The sequence below is a fragment of the Onychomys torridus genome, unplaced genomic scaffold (assembly GCF_903995425.1).
Source record: "Onychomys torridus unplaced genomic scaffold, mOncTor1.1, whole genome shotgun sequence".
Classification (NCBI taxonomy): Eukaryota; Metazoa; Chordata; class Mammalia; order Rodentia; family Cricetidae; genus Onychomys; species Onychomys torridus.
The window spans coordinates 1-6,300 of NW_023412710.1; the positions used below are offsets into that span (position 1 = coordinate 1).

General features: G+C 53.7%; 2 long non-coding RNA genes across 3 annotated transcripts; one reads left to right on the forward strand and one right to left on the reverse strand.

The window, feature by feature from the left end:
- The first annotated feature begins 166 nt into the window (after positions 1–166).
- On the forward strand, positions 167–1,283 carry LOC118575791. The gene is made up of 3 exons (XR_004943887.1): positions 167–561; positions 899–1,016; positions 1,131–1,283. It is a non-coding gene; the product is annotated as an uncharacterized LOC118575791 (long non-coding RNA).
- Positions 1,284–5,623: 4,340 nt separating this feature from the next.
- On the reverse strand, positions 5,624–6,277 carry LOC118575792. Of its 2 annotated transcripts, none has more exons than XR_004943889.1 (3): positions 6,126–6,277; positions 5,801–5,905; positions 5,624–5,697 (listed from the first exon to the last, which is right to left on the reverse strand). It is a non-coding gene; the product is annotated as an uncharacterized LOC118575792 (long non-coding RNA). The 2 variants fall into 2 exon arrangements; XR_004943888.1 differs by having other exon boundaries at positions 5,801–5,921.
- Between the last annotated feature and the right edge of the window lie 23 nt (positions 6,278–6,300).

A 6,300-nucleotide genomic window follows, 5' to 3' on the forward strand; every position in this document is an offset into this window, starting at 1 on the left:
TAGACATCTCCTTAAAGGTTCTTATTAATAAAATCAAACCTGAGGCCAGTTATTGGGATGAATGCTGGAAGATCAGAGACACAGAACAAGCCACAGTTACCTCACCTCGCCAGTTCCTCAGCTGGTCTTGTTTCCTCAGACTAGAAACCCTGAGTCCTCATCCAGAATGAATCTCAGCTGAACTGTGCTGCTCTAAAGCCTGAATGCTTCTGACCGTGAAACCTATGTGATATCTGTCACAGTCTTGAATCTTACTCTTGGTGGAGTGTGAGTCATCTCCTAACCCGGTTCCCCTGTGGCATTTAGGATCTTAGGCTTTGGCCTTTTCCCTTACCCTCTCAGCTGTCATCAGCCCATGGCCTCTACATGCTTTGCCCTTGTCTGTTTCTGTTAAGCTGCCCATCACCTTGATGTTGTCCTGGGCTGCCATTTCCTAGACAAGGACTAATGTTTCTCTACAGATCCTCTTAACCATGTCCTGGGATGTCCTCATGCTGTTCTGTTTTCTCTCCAGCTCTGCCATCCCTATTCTCAGTTACTCCAGTACATGGAAAGATACAGGTAAGACACTACCCTGAGGAAGAAGACCTAGCCATGCTCAGTCTCAATGGCCTCCAGCTCAGCCTTCCAGAGCGCAATGGAGGTTACTGCTAGTGCCCAGGTCTTGGAGGATTGGGTTGAACTGGTCTGTCCTAGTGTGTGCCCTCTACATCCAGGGCTTTTTGGACAGAACAGCAGGTTCTGAGAGCCTTGGTCTTAGCCAGCCTTTTTATCTGCTGGAGGGTTTGTAGCTCACAGCCCAGTGTGTCAGGCCCTAGGCAGAAAGGCCCAGTGGCATCCAGTGGAGGGAAGCTGCTGCAGAACCCTGTGGTAGCTCTGCCTGTGACTTCTTCCTCAGGAAGCGTTTGAAGGCCAAGAACCTAATGTACATCAAGCAAATCCTGTACTTGCTGGAGAAGTTTGTGGCTGTTTTGCGAGGTAGGGGCATCCTAGTACACAGAGCCTGCTCCAGACAGGTAAGGAAATTGCTGTCAAGTGTGGGAGGTGATGTGAACCATGCAGAGCTCCACTCTGGGACTGAACAGGGAACTCAGCAAAGTACAAAACCAGGGTCCTTTGTCTGCTTGCAGGATCTGAACTGAAGAGCATCAATGACTTTCTCTTTCAGAGTCAGGTGGACAACATCAACCTGTTCAAGGTAAAGGTCTATTCTGATTTAAGCACCTTCTGATTTACTTAAAGCTAGAAAGGAGAGGTAGGGGTGGAATGCAGCTGTTGCAGAGGTGGGGTGCAGTGCAGCTGTTAGAGAGGTGGGGTGCAGTGCAGCTGTTGGAGAGGTGGGGTGGAGTGCAGCTGTTGGAGAGGTGGGGTGGAGTGCAGCTGTTGCAGAGGTGGGGTGCAGTGCAGCTGTTGGAGAGGTGAGGTGCAGTGCAGCTGTTGGAGAGGTGAGGTGGAGTGCAGCTGTTGCAGAGGTGTGGTGCAGTGCAGCTGTTGGAGAGGTGGGATGCAGTGCAGCTGTTGCAGAGGTGGGGTGGAGTGCAGCTGTTGGAGAGGTGGGGTGCAGTGCAGCTGTTGGAGAGGTGGGGTGCAGTGCAGCTGTTGCAGAGGTGGGGTGGAGTGCAGCTGTTGCAGAGGTGGGGGGCAGTGCAGCTGTTGCAGAGGTGGGGTGCAGCTGTTGCAGAGGTGGGGTGGAGTGCAGCTGTTGGAGAGGTGGGGTGCAGTGCAGCTGTTGCAGAGGTGGGGTGGAGTGCAGCTGTTGGAGAGGTGGGGTGGGGTGCAGCTGTTGCAGAGGTGGGGTGGAGTGCAGCTGTTGGAGAGGTGGGGTGGAGTGCAGCTGTTGGAGAGGTGGGATGGTGTGCAGCTGCTGCAGAGGTGGGGTGCAGTGCAGCTGTTGCAGAGGTGGGATGGAGTGCAGCTGTTGGAGAGGTGGGGTGGAGTGCAGCTGTTGCAGGGGTGGAGTGCAGCTGTTGCGGAGGTGGGGTGGAGTGCAGCTGTTGCAGAGGTGGGGTGGAGTGCAGCTGTTGTAGAGGTGGGGTGGAGTGCAGCTGTTGCAGAGGAGGGGTGGAGTGCAGCTGTTGGAGACGTGGGATGCAGTGCAGCTGTTGCAGAGGTGGGGTGGAGTGCAGCTGTTGCAGAGGTGGGGTGGAGTGCAGCTGTTGGAGAGGTGGGGTGGAGTGCAGCTGTTGCAGGGGTGGAGTGCAGCTGTTGCGAGAGGTGGGGTGGAGTGCAGCTGTTGCAGAGGTGGGGTGGAGTGCAGCTGTTGCAGAGGTGGGGTGCAGTGCAGCTGTTGGAGAGGTGGGGTGGAGTGCAGCTGTTGCAGGGATGGAGTGTAGCTGTTGGAGAGGTGGGGTGCAGTGCAGCTGTTGCAGAGGTGGGGTGGAGTGCAGCTATTGGAGAGGTGGGATGCAGTGCAGCTGTTGGAGAGGTGGGGTGCAGTGCAGCTGTTGCAGAGGTGGGGTGGAGTGCAGCTGTTGGAGAGGTGGTGTGGAGTGCAGCTGTTGCAGGGGTGGAGTGTAGCTGTTGCAGAGGTGGGGTGGAGTGCAGCTGTTGCAGAGGTGGGGTGGAGTGCAGCTGTTGCAGAGGTGGGGTGGAGTGCAGCTGTTGGAGAGGTGGGGTGCAGTGCAGCTGTTGGAGAGGTGGGGTGGAGTGCAGCTGTTGCAGGGGTGGGGTGCAGTGCAGCTGTTGAGAGGTGGGTGAGTGCAGCTGCAGCTGTTGCAGAGGTGGGGTGGAGTGCAGCTGTTGCAGAGGTGGGGTGGAGTGCAGCTGTTGCAGAGGTGGGGTGCAGTGCAGCTGTTGGAGAGGTGTGGTGGAGTGCAGCTGTTGCAGGGATGGAGTGTAGCTGTTGGAGAGGTGGGGTGCAGTGCAGCTGTTGCAGAGGTGGGGTGCTTTGCAGCTGTTGCAGAGGTAGGGTGGAGTGCAGCTGTTGGAGAGGTGGGGTGCAGTGCAGCTGTTGGAGAGGTGGGGTGCAGTGCAGCTGTTGCAGAGGTGGGGTGCAGTGCAGCTGTCAGGTGGGGTGGAGTGCAGCTGTTGCAGGGGTGGAGTGTAGCTGTTGGAGAGGTGGGGTGCAGTGCAGCTGTCAGGCGGGGGTGGAGTGCAGCTGTCAGGTGGGGGTGGAGTGCAGCTGTCAGGTGGGGTGGAGTGCAGCTGTTGCAGGGGTGGAGTGTAGCTGTTGGAGAGGTGGGGTGGAGTGCAGCTGTTGCAGAGGTGGGGTGCAGTGCAGCTGTTGCAGAGGTGGGGTGCAGTGCAGCTGTTGCAGAGGTGAGGTGCAGTGCAGCTGTTGCAGAGGTGGGGTGCAGTGCAGCTCTCATGTGGGGGTGGAGTGCAGCTGTTGGAGAGGTGTGGTGGAGTGCAGCTGTTGCAGAGGTGGGGTGGAGTGCAGCTGTTGCAGAGGTGGGGTGGAGTGCAGCTGTTGCAGAGGTGGGGTGCAGTACAGCTGTCAGGTGGGGGTGGAGTGTAGCTGGTGAGCACTTGGCTGGTATGACTAAGGCCTTGTGTTCTGCCTCTAGCACATGATCAAAATAAACATGGAAGAAATAAAATGTAAATCCTTGTCTTTGAATAGTCTACTGCCCGAGGACCTAAATCGGGAATAGGCAGTTAGCAAGTCTTCAAACTGGACAGCAACAGCCACATGGTCTTCAGTCGGGTTGGGAGTTGTAGGGTTTAGCGAGGAAAGTTGCTGTTCTTTGCACTCCTAGGCATAAACCCAGCCTCCAGGTACTCTCCATCCTTTCCCGTCTCTGTTCTGCCAGTCTTTCTCCAGGGATTGTTTTCAGATTACAATCCATGGTGTAATGTTTGAGGCGAGCAGGGTGAGAACATGGCTGAGACTGCCTGACTTGTCTTCCTGCTGGAGCCTTGGGTTGGATGGCAGTCTCAGACCTTTGCTTATATTGCCTTCGCTATCTGATGCTCCCTCAGGTGATGGAAGCTATGAAACTAAACCACAACTTAGTGTGTCTACATTGAGTAGTATTCCCTCCGTGGATGCTGTCCCTTTGTTCTTTGTTTGGCCCAGGACACACTATGGCCATTTAAGAACAGGAATAGTTACTCTGGAGGACTGGGCCAAGCAATACACCAGTGAACCAAGGGTAGCTGGATGGGGCCAGTGCTCAAACCCAGCTAGACCCATCCTAGATCTGATTCTCTTCCTGCTTTCCTTTCATTTCCTTCCTTCTGCCTGTACACCAGAAGAGGTCACAAGATCTCATTACAGATGGTTGTGAGCCACCATGTGGTTGCTGGGAATTGAACTCAGGACCTCTGGAGGAGAGCAGCCAGTGCTTTTAACCTCTGAGCCATCTCTCCAGCCCTCAAGGACAATTTGTTTGTTTTTCAAGACAGGGTTTCTCTGTGTTGCCTTGGCTGTCCTAGAACTCATTCTGGCCTCAAACTCATAGATTCACCTGCTTCTGTCTGTGCTGGAGTTAAAGGCATGTGCTGTCACCACTGGGCTGCCTTCATTTTCAAATCGGCTGTCCCTTAGACTAATTTTGGTCATTGTCACTACTATGATCCTATCAGTCATCTTTGGTATCTTTCTTCTCACCCTTGTGTTCAACTCTAAATGTCTGACTGGTCCCATGCTCTTTCTCCAGCTTGCTGCAGACCTCTCCCTTTTCACTTGTTTTGTGAAGGCTGGCTGAAGCAGGCTCAACCGGATGCCAGTCTTGGTAGCAGTTTTTCTAAGTCATCGAACCTCTGGCTCTCAAATTGTGAACTGAGCTGAGGCACCAGCCTCTACATACTGAACACAGTAGGGGACTACAACTGAGTCTTTCCTGGGACAGGCCCAGGACCTACCTCCTTCTTGCTTTTGTGCAAAGGATTGGATTTTTTCTTTGTTTTTTTTGTTTTTTTTTTAAGATTTGTCTTTTTATGTGTGTGCCATGTGCATATGCACACATTCGTGTTCTGAATTCAGGTGTGCCTGTGCCCCAGTATGTGTGCCAGATGAGAGGACAATGATTCTTGTTGGTTATTGCTTTCTACCCTGTTTGAGGCAGGGTCTCTTGATTGTTTTTCCACTGTGTATGCCAGGCAAGCTGGCTCACAGGCTTCTTGGGTGTCTCTTGTCTCTGCACCCATTTCTTGGTAAGAGCACTGGGGTTATAGACACTTACGTTACTATCTCTGGCTTTCGTGTGTGCTCTGAGTATTCCAACTCAAGTTTCATGGCTGTGTGGCAGGCTTGTGAGCCATCTTCACAGCCCTTGGGATTGTTTGTAAACTGCCTTTTAATTCTTCAAGGCTCAGTCTGCATATGGGCACTTGTAAAATTTTATATGTATGAGTGTTTTGCCTGCATATATGTCTGTGTACCAATGTGTGCCTGGTACCCAAGTAGGTCATGAGAGGGCATCAGATCTGCCAGAACTGGAATTGTGGATGGTTGTGAGCCACCATGTAGGTTCCAGGTCTTCTAGAAGAGCAGCCAGTGCTCTTTGAGGCTGAGTCAACCTTCTCAGCCTTCAGATCTTGTCTGAACACCTTTAGGGTGATGAGAGCAGTGGGGGTATTTGTGAGGAGGCTATGGTTGTGAGGTCCCCAGTGAGGAACCCTGAGTTCTTATGGGTCGTAGAGCAGTGACTTCAGAAAGTAGACCAAGGAGAGAGAGAGACGCCAGAAAGGCCTCGATGTGCATCAGTGGAGAGGCAGGCCGAGGGGCGGTGGCCTGGCCTTCCTCCAGGGAGTCTGCAGAAAGGGGTGGCAGGGGAAAGAAGGCCTTCCTTAGGTCAGGTCCATGTTCTTCCCAAGGGCCTGTGCCTGGCTCTCCTCTCTCACCATCCCCACTCACCCTCAGCAGGCCCTGACTGCAGGCTCTTCAGGAAGTGCTGGAAGCCGTCCAGACTGTGGTTCTCCTGAGAGGCCGAGGGAGACAGAAGAACCACTCCAAAGCGTTCTGTGAAGCCAAAGAGCTATGTGTGGGGAGAGCAGGACAGACACACAGAATGAGAAGAAACCCTGAATGAGACACCGAGCCAATCTGCAGTCAGCATCCTCCCACGCCAGAGACCACTCCACACTATGCACAGTGGAATCAGAGGCCTAGTGTCCCTGGGGCAGCAGAGTAAAGCAGGCAGAGCTACTCTGGCTCCTTGCCAGAACAACGGGAGAGGTACCTTCCTGCTGACCATGCTCTTCTCCAAGTACCGCTGCACCTGCAAAACCAGCACAGGCCTATGTGAGAAGGAAGCAACGTGGTCTAAACTCTAAAGAGATGGCCACTCCATACCACTAAGGGAATGTGGCTCACTGGCACCTCAGAGGAGCCCAAAGCATCCTAAGAATGCTTAC